A 12,974-nucleotide genomic window follows, 5' to 3' on the forward strand; every position below is an offset into this window, starting at 1 on the left:
AGAACCACAACAAAAACAGCACATTCAGACCCATCCGCTCTGTGTTACAGTCTCTCACTGTTCTGTGATAGCTTTCTGAAGAATAGCTGACAATATCAACACATTATATCAAAAAATAAAGATATTTGCTTATTATTCTTTTTAGTTCTCTATCTGCCCTGATTATTATTTTTATTCAGGATCTTCTGGTTGTAGCAGCTGTTCAGTTAATTGGATAATTTTTTACCTCTAAGTGAGATCAGAAAAACAAAAGATTAATTGCCTTAAAAGAATAATTTCACTTGCTAAGATTTAGTTTTTGGCAGTCTGAGGAAGATCTACTGAGGAGAACTTAAAGGGGAAATCCATCCATCCGTTTTATGACATCACAATAAGGAAACCTGCATGGAACCACCCTGGCTACACTCCTCACTGGTTGAGAACCTCAGACAGTACACAGCAGGATTAGCCAGCAGACTTCTTCTGAGGGAGGGATCTGTAACTGCTGTTTGTGGTAAGTCAGCAGATGAGGGAGATGTAGAAACTTTCAAATAATGAGTTTTGTGCAGCGACCTTAAATGGCTCAAACTGGTAAGAATAGACCTGGTGTAACAGGTATAATATATCCTTATTAAATTAACAACATATAAAGAAATAAGAATACGAACATGGTCTATATAGTAGATACTGTAGATTGATGCTCTCGCTAAACTAAACAGCAGATCAGCTAAATTCAGCTCATTCCTACACCCTGACTTAACCTGTTCCCCTGTTTCTGACTCATTACATCATTAGTGTGACTCGTTATGAGGTAATGAGGGAACTGACTAGTCAGAGGAAGCTGATCGAGCTCAGGTAACGGTACACACAGTACAGTACTGACCACAGCGCTGAGTCTGCTCACCAGCTTCATCATCTTCATCATCAGGTTCACTCAGAGGACCGGATGACTGGATTACAGATGATCTGAATAACAGCTGGAGAAGATGAGCGAAGATCAGAGAGGTTCTGATGGGCTCTACAGACGCTACTGTTCTACTCAAATTCTCCTATAGTGACCCTCTGTCTAGATCTAGATACAGCTAGACCTTTTCAGTTTGTGAATCAGTTTCTCTGATTTTGCTATTTATAGGTTTATGTTTGAGTAAAATGAACATTGTTGTTTTATTCTATAAACTACAGACAACATTTCTCCCAAATTCCTAATAAAAATATTCTCATTTAGAGCATTTATTTACAGAAAATGAGAAATGACTGAAATAACAAAAAAAATGCAGAACTTTCAGACCTCAAATAATGCAAAGAAAACAAGTTCATATTCATAAAGTTTTAAGAGTTCAGAAATCATCAATATTTGGTGGAATAACCCTGGTTCTTGTTTTTTTTTTTCATGCATCTTGGCATCATGTTCTCCTCCACCAGTCTTACACACTGCTTTTGGATAACTTTATGCTGCTTTACTCCTGGTGCAAAAATTCAAGCAGTTCAGTTTGGTGGTTTGATGGTTTGTGATCATCCATCTTCCTCTTGATCCTCTTGATATTCTAGAGGTTTCCGATTTAGTAAAATCGAAGAAACTCATCATTTTTAAGTTTAAGTTAATTTTAAGTCAATTAACAACAAAAAAGTAGATAATAATAAGTAATTAAAAACAAGCATAAAAAACAGCATTGTAATAAGGTATATTAAGGTATATTAAAAAAGAGGATAATAATTAAAAAACTATTATTATTATTATACTATATTACTACTATTATTACTATTGTTCCTTATTATTTCTAATTTCTTGATAACTGTAAATGCTCGGCTGTGTTGTAAATAAAGGTTGATTGATGATAATCATGGTAAAGTGTGAAATTATCTGAATAATTTAGCAGGTTGAAGCAGAAGCTTATGAAGAAAAAAGAACTCCAAAAATCCCACAGGGGACTTTTTCTAAAAGTTGCCATGATTGCAGCGGCATGTTTTAGAAATCTGCTGTTGTGACAAACTCACACACACACCCACGCAACATTACACACACTTACACACACTTACACACATATACACACTATACAGCAGTAGTGGTAAAGCCTCCAGCCGTACGGAAATGATGGGAGGTGAAGTCACTGCATAGCTGTGTGAATACGCTCAGGCTATGTTTAGTCGACTTATGAATCACATATACCATTAAATCCATTAATCACCGAGCATTTCTTTCTTTTTCCTTCCATTAATAGTCTGAGTTCTGAGTTTAGTGAAACGCAGGCCTGGATCAGAGCCGTAGAGACTATATATTACTGTGGGTTTGAGTCAGAGCGGGTTGGAGCGTGCCCAGTAGCAGCGTGGAGTGATGTAATGGAGGGATGATTGATAAAGAAGGGAAAATACTTGGAAATTCTCTGCATTTTAATGCAATCTAACACCACCCCTAATCAATACGGCTTCCTGTGGGGAAACACACGGCCTTCTGCTTAGAGTTAAACTGATAATCACAGTTTATACACTTACCAAAAACACACACAGATACTGACATTCTGTTTATACACCTTTTAACCAATACATTTCCATTATTTTCCCATGACTTTTCCAGGCCTTTAAGGCATTTTTTTTATTACCATACAATTTTTAAAACATCATAATACAATAAAACATTGTATAAAACAAAACAAAAAATAAACTAACACTAATTAAAATGGCTATAATTTAGTGGGTCTAAAATGAATCTGATAAAACGTTAACACACTATCTTTAATAATACAATGTGTGTTAAATTTCCTATTTGTAGCTTAAAATAGATTTTTCTTTTCATCAAAAAACTGAAACACAAAGATTTGTAGAGAAAATTTACACTTTTTTCCCTTTATGGGTATTTTTATTTTTACATAACTTATCCAGGCCTGGAGATTGCTGTTTTTAAATTCCATGATTTTTCCAGGTTTCTCATGACCGTATGTTCTTTTTGTGCTTGAGTGTTACAACCGTGTAAAAAAATATAGAAATTAAAAATAATACAAATATAACAAAAAAAAAAAAACATAAAACGTGTTCTATTCACGTATATTGCCTTAACTTCACTCTAAAACAGCGATTTAGACTATTAATAAATATTACTAAGACATATACAGTGAGCATGTTCTATATATATATATATATATATATATATATATATATATATATATATATATATATATTTACCTTTAAATACACTAGGGTAGCACTGCTGCATGACAAGGTCTCACAAATTGACCGAACACCAGAATAAAAACGAGCTGAAATGAATGCTATTTTTTTTTAATCTAAGGAGTAAAAAGTTCAGATAATTGTGTAAAAATGTATTGAGAACCAATAAGCAGCTGTCCCAGGACTTTTGTCCATATGGTGTGCATGCAGTCTAAGAGGAGTTATAAGATACAGGCTGTAATAAACTGGCTGTAATAATTCAGTGATTGATTTGTACTATATGTGTTTTACTTTAAATCCACAATCTTTTTCCTTTATATAAAAGCAGTAAAATAATACAATTTGTTACCTGATTAAAAGAGATCAATATCCTTGTGAATACAGTGCAAAGGCTCCCTCTTGTGGTGCAATACTGTAAAGGCAGGATTCTGCAGCATCTGCTTACTGAAAGCAGCCCAGGAAAAAAGCCCTGGGACTGGCTGCTAAAGCCCCGCCTCCTTCACAGTGATTGGCTCAAAATGTTCTTCCTCTCTCAGGATTGGCTGCCAGTGATGTCTCTCTTCCTGTTCTGATGCTGAATGAAGTAAATGAATAGTAGTAGTCTTAAAAACAGTGTTAAACAAACCAAAACACTCTGAAGTATTTATCTGGGGTGCTGTTCATTTTTCTAGATTTATTTTTTTTGTATATAGATATTTATTTTTATCTTATTTAGATTGTTTGTTTATTTCCTTACACTTCTGTTCTGTCCTGTAACATTGCAAATTTGCAGGATCAATAAAGTCTTGCCTTGGAATTGGCCTTCCCAGTTCCCAGGACTCCAATTCACAGAATGCACTTCTCAGGCATGTGTCTCAGCCAGCCAATCAGCACCAGATTGGCAGATCAGCATCACCTCAGTTTTGATTTCTTTCAGCTGTTTCCCTATGTATATATACTGGTCTGTTTGATCTGCTTTTCACAACATTTTATCCATGTTATTTCTTTGATCTACTTATCTATTTCTTTGTATGATTTTTCTATGTTTTGATTTTTGTCTTGCCCTTTTTTCTTGTTTATTTCAGTGTTTTGCTTTGGTTTCAGACACTTTTTGTCTACCGCTTTTCCTCTTTTGTCTGTGAATTTGGTTGTTTGTCTCTGTTTTTTAACGTTGCTTGTACTTTGAGTACGTTTGTTGGTTCAGCGCTGTTGATTAAAGTCACTCCTAATTTATACTGCAAGCATCTCACTCCAGTCTGTGGCTGGCATAAGCTGGTAGGGGTGTTCTTATTGCTAGATATAATTGGTAAAAATTGGTGTCAGAAGTGGTTCCCACCAGATAGTGTTGTTACTTTTATTCAGAAAAGAAAATACAAAGTTGCAAAACAAAATATAACAATTCTTCGATAAACTGTATAAACATTGATATATTCTCACACCTCTAACCACTTCCTCACCACCCCAAAACACCAAAACAAATAAACAATAAATAAAAATAAGTCTTAAAGAAGGAGGAGTCACAAGTAGGAGAAATATTATTTATTGACGTGACAAAATAGTGATCAGCGTCATACGTTATTGCAACATAAATGCAAAAATTAAAGTACAGATCATTTACAGGAGAAACAAACAGAGTCGTGTGAGGAATAGTGTGGGTTTAAGGTATAAAACAAACAAACAAACAAACAAAAACAACAAATTATGTTTATTACAGGTGATCAAAAAAAAATACTATTCACATGAACACATAATTCCATGTATCTAGCAGCATAAATTTAATCCTTTTTTTTAATTCACTTTGATTGGAGGATGAAAGTAGAATGGAATGAGAAACGAGTGCAGGAGAGGAAAAGTGCAGAAACAGCAGATTTAATCATTTTTGAAGCAAAAAAACATTAATGTTAATGAATGAATGAAGGGGACGAGCATTAATGTGGAAAATAATGTATTTAATGTGTTTTAATCATAATAAATGTTTCTATTCATATGATTCTATTCATAGTAGTGATAAAAGGACTATAAAAGGACTTCAAAGGGGGCAAATTTACAACTGTTCTTTTTTTCTTAAATTATGCAATATAAAAAATATATAAATAATTAAATATAAATTTAAAAAGGATCAAAGATAAACCATGATCAATAGGGGGTGGTTTTCTTTTTGTAACACAAAATATTATTGATGATTTTTAGACCTGTCACAATAAATCACATTTCTGATTGATAAATAGTCCCAGAAAAAAACAAGATAAACAAAATTATTATTATAATTTTAGTTAATTGACTTTTTAAGAGCATTTAATGCTGCTGATATAATAATAGTATAGTAGCATAATACTGCATTTATACTACATTCATTTACTTTGGCTTTTAAATGAATAAAATGTATAAAAATACAATGAAATCAGGCTTATTTTTGTTAAAGGGCTCTTTTAAAACTAAAAAAAATAAACATAAAATAAACTGGCAATACTGAGGACAAAAAAGGCTAGAAATTAAATTTTCGTCCATAATATTCAGTATTATATGATTATATAATAAGTCAATAATGTATTTATTGTGACAGGACTGAATATTTTAATATTAATTGAGCCAAACACAATATTTATGCAGAAATATATTAATTTTAACTACTTTTGGATTGTCAATTTGATATTTGGGAACTTTGCTGCAGTTTTTCATACAATGGAAAAATAACAGAAGGGATTAATTATCAGTGTAGTGAATCTATAGTGAGTGTATAGTGAGTGTATAGTGAATATATAGTGAACGGGAACAGATGGTACGGTATATAAAATATTGCCAAACACACAAAAACACAGAGCACAGAGTAATAAAGTCATAATCAGAGTAAAGGTTGAAAGGAAATCCTATATATATATACATATATACGCTAAATGGTCTCGTTATACGTCTATAAACTCGCTGTAAGCTCTAAAAAACTGTGTTCAGTCCCATAATTTCATTATTTTAGTAATTAATACAAAAAACAGTAGAACTCGCTGTAATCAGAACGCTCGTAAAGCTACAGGGTGATTAAAATATGTACAAGATTACAAAAAATAAAACGTGATCTTTATATTTATATATAATCTATACGCATACATACGTGAGTCTGTACTCGGTACAGTTTAAAAGTCCATCAGATCTGTGGAAACTTAATCAATTTCATTAATCGCTAATCAATAAACTTCTTAATAAAAACTAGAAGTGAACAGTGGAGATTTTCTATTTCTATTATTTCTATCGGCCCTTTTTTAAAAACAGGCACAACTGTGGAATTTACTGGAAGAACTGCCGAACTTCACTGATCAATACGATCTATTGATTATTAACTTTCGAGTGACACATATTATTACACATGAATTAATTACTGAACTAATATTATAATTATAAACCAATAATGAAATATGCTAAGTTGCTAAATGCTAACAATAAATGAACCAAAAAAATTAGCACTAGCACTAGTGTTAGCATTAGCATTAGCAATACGCAAACTGCATGATGCTGATTGGTGGATGCCGAGTTGCACTTATTGTTAGAGACACATTATGTAACATGATCAGTCAACTTTAACAACAACAATAATCTCTGATAATGTAAAAGATCAAAAACAAAAAAGAGATAAAAGGAAAATATTCTACAAATTAACATCTATAACAGTAATTAGTAAAGTCTTCAGCTATTGGCCGATATATAAAAATATGCGCATTCCATCGTGAAGCTCGGATTGGACTGAAAGAAGAAGAAGAAGAAGAAGAAGAAAAAGCTGAAGAAGTGGAAGAAGAAGAAAAAACAGAAGAAGAAGAAGAAATAGAAGGAGAAGGAACAAGAAGGAGAAGAAGAAGAAAGAGAAGAGAAGAAGAAAAAGAAGAAAGAATAATAATAAGAAGAAGAAATAGAAGGAGAAGGAACAAGAAGGAGAAGAAAAAAGAGAAGAGAAGAAGAAAAAGAAGAAAGAGAATAAGAATAAGAATAAGAAAAAGAAGCAGAAGAAGAAGAAGAAGAAGCAGAAGAAGAAGAGGAAGAAGAAGAAAAGGCATAATCCAGTGGTATGAGGTAAGAGAGGGACGTTACATCATCAAACAGAACCTTTCAGAACCAAAATATAATAAAAGCTTTATGATCTGCAGAACGTGGAGCGAAGCCAGGAGAATATGAAACACAGAGAGCATGAGGAAACACACACACACACACACACACACACACACACACAGTTTGGCTGAAGCCCCATTTACGCTAATTTATGGAAGATGGACCCGAGCGAGGCGCTGCTGATAATTATTATAATTTAATATTCAGATTTTTTGGCGCTGAGAAACAAACAGTGCTGAAATTCATCCACCAGCTACAACATCAACCATTAATAAAAATATGTAGTGGCCACATTTTAATAAAGGATGATTTCATGGTCATGACTTAATTAATTAACTTTTTAATCTCATTCTTACTAAACTGAAACTAAGTTAAGTCATGGCCATGTTTACCTCAGTTTACCTTTAGTTGTGGCCACAAATTTTTTTTTTTTACATCACCACAACTTACTACCATTTGTAAGTGCGTGTACAGACAAAAAAAAAACGTGAGTATGCGGGCGTGGAAGATATTATATGTTATATGTTATATCTGGTTCCAATCACCAGCACTATGAAAAAATCTCAATTTTGCAAATTTGTCCAAAAAAAAAAGTATTTTACACCAAAACCACTTTGCACGATTGTTCACATTTGAGTCTATTAATTATGTAAGAAAAGTTGGTAAACTTCCCCTTTAATTATATATATCCAGCTTCTGAACTTCTAAATCCCTGAGGTTCTTCTGAAACAGCCACTGGGGATCTCTCACACACACACACACACACGCACACACACACATATATAAACCAGACACAAATGGCACTGTGATTATGGCTACATCTATGTGTATCTGCAGTATAAAGAGATAATAGAGGCTCTGTTCAGAGTTTCCCCTCACTCAGAACTGATAACAGTATAACGCAGAGAGAGAGAGAGAGAGAGAGAGAGAATGAAGGGATGGAGAAAGAAAAAAAGAAAGAAAGAGGAAAAGAGAGAGAATTGCATTGAGGATCTTTATCTTTGAGGTTCGAACTCTGAATCTCAGCTGAACTACAGCCGGTCTGTTAGCAGGTAGATTTCTGAGGTAAGTGTGTTCTGAACGTTTTTCTAGATGAAAAGGTCGACAGCTTTTTTTTTCACGGCAACAAATAAAACATAACGTCAGTCGTTAGCATCACTATTCCCTCCTCTCCTCCCGGTTTAGAGCCGTGTCTCCAGAGGTATACTGTTCCCCCGCTTCAGGAACGTGGAGGAACCTGACGAGGGGCTACTGAGGCAGGTCGGTTCTGGTGGTGAAGTGGCTCGTGATGGTGAGTTGCTTGTGGTGGTCTCTACGCAGCACAGCGATGCTAATTAACAGTGCATAGCTCTAGGGCTGGCTTTAACAACACTGGAGAAACTTTCAGGCAAATTTAATCCAATAAAACATGTTAAAAAACAAAAGAAATATATAAAATGTGTAAAACTCCCTCTGAAAATCACTCGAAACTTGCAAAGAGTGACAGAATACAATCAAACATCATTTAAAACAATTCTGGGCATGAAGCTAATAAAGCAGATAAAGCTAAAACAATATTCAGTTGTTTTTCTGACCGATAATAATTTTAATAACCATTAAAAAATTAACAGATGATGCCAGAAGGAAGTCAGCTAATGCTAACAGTTGGTATCAACCAGCTAACACCAGTTTGTAACATTAAATAGGCAGCTAATGCTAGCAGTGGGTAACAGTAGGTGTAGGCTAATGCTAACAGATGGTCAAAATTGGTAGCCATCTAATGCTAACAGTTGATAACAGTAGGTATACACGTATGCTAATATTTGTAACATGTAGTAGCCAGCTAATGCTAACAGTAGACATCTAATGATTCAGTTTTTAGCCAGCTAATGTTTGTAGTTTTGGTAGCCAGCTATCACCGGTAGACACTAGATAGTCTGCCAATGCTACCAGTTGTTAACATGTGGTAGCCAGCAAATGCAAACAGTTGGTAACGGGAGGTTAGGTAGCAAGCTAATGCTAGCAGTTGGCGAGAGGTGACAGGTGGTAGTCAGCTAATGTTTGTAGGTTTTGAAGGTAGCCAGCTAACACCAACTGGTAACATAGGGCAGTCAGCTAATGCTAACAGTTGATAACAGAAGATAGAATGCTAATGCTAATGTTTGTAACATGTGGTAGCCAGCTAATGCTAACAGTTGACATCTATTGATTCAGTTGTTAGCCAGCTAATGTTGGTAGACAGCTAACACCAATTGGTAACAGTAGATAATAGGCAGCTACTGCTTGGTACCTGGTGGTAACAGTTGGCAACAGCAATTTGAGTAAAAAGACCTAGCAAAATACCCTTAATTTAGGAGAAAACACCACATTAAAAGTAGGTTTGCCAATATTTCTGTGTGTATAAAGATTTTTAGCGTTAAAATTCAGGTGGTTGGTGTGGTGCAGTGGATAACACCACTGCCTGCAAGTGAGCTACCATATGGGAGACTGGGGTTCAAGTCCAGGTCTGAGTGACTGAATGCTGCTCTACACCAATAAGAGTCCTTGGGCAAGACTCCTAACTCTACATTTGCTCTATTCCTGTAACAGAAATAATCTTGTAATAATTATTGTCGCTCTGGATAAAAACGTCAGCTAAATGTCGTAAATGTAAATATATATATATATATATATAAAAGATTAAAGCAGCCTGAAAGTCTCCGCAGGTAAAGCCAGCGTAACGTACAGGTGTTCATGAGATGAATAAATTAACCACCACTGCTTTTACTGGCCAATGAGAATACACCATATGTAGTGAACATAGTGGAGAGGGAAAGGACCAATGGAAAAGCAGCTTAATATAGCAAAGAGCCAATGAGAGAGGTCTGATTAATGTGATTCCTGACTAAAATATAAGGAATATATTTCACATAAAGTGTGTGTAACTAAAAACAGAACAGAATATTAAAATAATAAAATAATAAAGGAAATATAAAGAAAGCAGAAATACTGACCCACAGACCGTCCACTGACTGCTAAAACAGCTCAATGCCACGAGCAAGTCGTGTCCCGCTCTCACGTCCTGAGTCATGAATGAATCACTGCTCATCTCCATTCATGCACAAACCCTCCGCCTCTCACACTGACGGTCTCCGCAAGACTCCACACGACTCACTGATTATACCTCATATTACACAGCATATAAAACAAATATAAATCAGGACACCCCATCAAAAAACGCCTGTGTTACTTTAGAAACATGTTAAAAATTTGGACGTCATTTACGAATTGCTATTAACCCTGTTTATAATTGTAGAGCCTTGTTTATACAACTCTGTAAAAAAATAAGAGAGCACTTAAAAATTATGAGTTTCCTTGATTTAAACAAATTGAAAACCTCTGGAATATAATCAAGAGGAAGATGGATGATCACAAACCATCAAACCACCAAACTGAACTGCTTGAATTTTTGCACCAGGAGTAAAGCAGCATAAAGTTATCCAAAAGCAGTGTGTAAGACTGGTGGAGGAGAACATGATGCCAAGATACATGAAATGCAAAAAACTGAAACCAAATATTGATTTCTGAAAAAATTATGAATATTACCTTGTTTTCTTTGCATTACTTGAGGTCTGAAAGCTCTGCATCCTTTTTGTTTTTCTGTAAATAAATGCTCTAAATGAGAATATTTTTATTTGTAATTTGGGAGAAATGTTGTCTGTAGTTTATAGAATAAAACAACAATGTTTATTTTACTCAAACATAAACCTATAAATAGCAAAATCAGAGAAACTGATTCAGAAACTGAAGAAGTGCTCTCTTATTTATTTCCAGGGCTGTATACACTGTATATATATATATCCAAATTCATGGATTAACCCTAAAATTAACCCTTGCTCCAATGAAAATATACAAGCTAAGCTGCTTTACAAACCTACAAACAAATAATAAACAAATAAACAAACAAAAAACTGATTAAATCTGATACAATAAAAAAAAAATCAAATCAAATCATAAATATCACACTTTATTTTTCACATTACTGCAGCGACTGTACTGTGGTCCTATGAAGGTTATGACTGGCGCGGTCTGTCCTAGTGTATATAATAACAGGTTATGAGAGTTATGAAGTGTGATTGTTCCCATACAGAATGAGTTAAGGCTACATTATTTAGCTGACTGGTTCTGAGCTGCAGCCCAGAGACTGGCTCTGAAACCGGCCGGTAGAACAGAGCTTCAGTACTGCATAGTAAAACTCTTGGCTGAGGTTCACAGAGATCTGCGTCTGAGTTTAACCCCTTAAACTGCTAAGCTGACAGCTACTGTGCACTACCTCGTCCACGTGAATTCAGATTTCTGTGAAAATTTTAATTTCTCGGTTCTTGGAAATATACGGAAAATAAATTAAAAGTGCTGACAGTCAGTAGGAGGCGATAAAACGTAAAAATAAAAAAACAATAATAATAAAAAGAAAAAAAGCGTAAAATTAAATGTTAAGTGCTTTAATAAAAACATTGTCTATGTGCCTGTGTGCAAAATAAAATCGTAGGCCAGCACGTCATGCGTGTTTCTATTCTAAAAACTTCTAATAAACCTAATTTTTAAAATTTTAAGTCTTTTTACTATTAGCCACATCAATTTAACAGAGCTGAGCTAAGTTCACTATTAAATTTATAACATAAAAGGTGCTTAAAATAATTAAAAGTGCTAAAACAAAACGGGGCATTGTGGTCAGAGTAACAATGAACAATAATGACTGTATCAAAGCTAAATTTAAAATGAAGAAAAAACAGGTTTTCATCCCATTTTTCAATTATTGAGTTTTTCATTTCAGCCTTTCACAAACAGAATTTCAAGAAAAACGAAACGTTGAATCTTCTCTCGATTTTCAGAGCGCAACAGAGTAAGAGACAGGGGGAGGAATATAAATAAAAGCTCACCAGAGAAGCATTTTATTTATATTTTTTTCATTAGTGTAGTTTTTCATTACAGTTCAAACAACCTCATGGGCCAGATGTTTCATGCTTGTGGGCCAAATCTATTTCCGACCCCTGAGTTAAATCATTAAAGATTCTTTAAATAGTTACAAATTTTTGACAGCAGGGTTTTGAGTCATTTTTAAAAGCTTTTTTTCATGCCAATTTTTGTGTTTTAACGTTTGTAAAGAATGTTAAACTGGTAAAGAACATTTACAACAAGTGACAGACTTCTTAAAACTCTTTTAAGGTAAAGTTATTTATATTTATTTATATTTCTCAGAAGAAAAGATGAAGAGAATCTATGTTTTTGGAGAATCTGTGCGAGTGGACGAGGTGTGAGGGTGTAGCTCTGAGAGCAGCAGTTTAAGGGGTTAAACAGTTCTCTGTTTTTACTGTAGTGTTTGAGTATGGCGTGTTCAACCAGCATGTTTATGAGGATTTAGGTAATCCCTACAGCACGTTAGCGTTAATTATCCACGTTAACGTCCAGAGAAAAAGATCACGACTGTGAGGATAAAACCCAAAAATTAAGCACAGAAATGAAGTTTTTAACAGAGAGTAATAAAAGGAGGGATAAAGTGTCTTCAGGGGGAGTTTTTCCGTTAATCTCCTCTCCATACCGGGGAGACGATTGGCTCTGGCGGGAAAATTCCCAGAGGCTTTTAATTTTCCTGCGATTTGATTGGACGCCACTGGAAGCGTTTGGGACTGACTGATGCTCTCGCGGCGCGCGAGTGTTTCTTTTGGGCCTCAAACCTTTTCAGCGTGTGGGCGTATATCACTCAGCTCCTTCCGGAGACCCCGCCGAGGAGGAGGAGGAGGGGG

This window comes from Astyanax mexicanus, chromosome 19, assembly GCF_023375975.1.
Source record: "Astyanax mexicanus isolate ESR-SI-001 chromosome 19, AstMex3_surface, whole genome shotgun sequence".
Taxonomy (NCBI): domain Eukaryota; kingdom Metazoa; phylum Chordata; class Actinopteri; order Characiformes; family Acestrorhamphidae; genus Astyanax; species Astyanax mexicanus.